The sequence below is a fragment of the Rhagoletis pomonella genome, unplaced genomic scaffold, assembly GCF_013731165.1.
Source record: "Rhagoletis pomonella isolate Grant_MI unplaced genomic scaffold, Rhpom_1.0 Rhpom_scaffold_00001, whole genome shotgun sequence".
Lineage (NCBI taxonomy): Eukaryota > Metazoa > Arthropoda > Insecta > Diptera > Tephritidae > Rhagoletis > Rhagoletis pomonella.
In genome coordinates this window covers 114,567,130-114,568,454 of record NW_023458555.1, presented here as the reverse complement: position 1 = coordinate 114,568,454, position 1,325 = coordinate 114,567,130, and positions in this window count along the sequence as shown.

Below are 1,325 nucleotides of genomic sequence, written 5' to 3'. Positions count from 1 at the left end.
TTCATGGAATCAATACATTTATTTTTACTGACTCTTTTTTAAAATTTTTTATTAGGTACTTTTGAAAGTTGAGCGCATCTTGAGTTTATAGAACTTTTTATTAAACAAGTAGTTTTTAAGGAAAAAACACAACCGACTTCAATTCTTATATACAAATTTAGGGGTACCGTTAATTTCTTCATGATCCAATCATCGGATCTCTAAACCAAATTACGGGACGACCCTTGAGGTACCATCTTTCCAATAAAAAAAGGATTATTGAAATCGGTTCACGTGGTAAAAAAGTTATGTATTCCAGCGAATTGATAACCTCCCCTTTTTTGAAGTCGGTTAAAAGTGTTTGAGTTCTGTTAATCTTATGTAAATAAAGTGCAGTTTATGAATTTTAAAACGTTAATTTATTTATTACATATTGTACATAAAACTTGCATAAATGTATTTTAAAGAGCGTATTATCAAGAAAATGTTCAGTATTTTCCAGTGATATATCTTCAGAAATATAAACCCCCCCTAAAATATATTCCTGGGTGCGCCCCTGACTCAAGGTGTACCGCTTTTGTCGAAAAACGTACAAAAACGGCCACATAGCCCTTCGTAAAGGTGGAAGACCTTAACATAGAGGCCTTTATCTGGAAAGGCCCCGCAAAGTCAACGCCCGTGATGGTAAAGGGCAAAGAGAAATTGCAGCGCTCAGGTGGTAGAGCTGCCATGATCTGCGTGCGCATTTTCTGCTTATGTATAGTGCAGACTTTACACAGGAAAATACATTTCTTTATCCGAGGCTTTAGTCGTGGGATATAAAGCTCTTGTCGGATCATTTGCTGCATAAGCCGATGTTCGGCGTGTAGCATCAATAAGTGCACATAATTTATGTACAGTGTGGCAAATGGGGATTTTTCGGGTATTATTATTGGGTACCGCTCGTTATAACTCAAACTAGAGTTTACCAGACATCCATTGGCGCATAGCAGTCCCTTCGGGTCTAGAAAGGGATTAAGAACTAAGAGTGGACTTTTTTATCTATTGCCTTTGATACCATAAAAAGTGCTATTTCCCGGTCTGGTATGAGAATTGATCTGATATCGCATTCCATCGTATTCCCAGAGTTTTGGTGGTACTTTCTTTTTCAAAGATGAGGAAGTTTGTGTCTAATATGTGGTTTTTATTTATATTCTTTAATATTTCGGGGTTGGTTGGCCGAAATCTTTTTCAAGGGGAACCCTCCGCAGTTGAGGGCTTGGCTTGGCTACTAGGTGAATTGCGAAATATAATGCGCTGAAAATCTTGGTCGTTTTTATGTACAAGGATTTGTCTGTACATTTTTT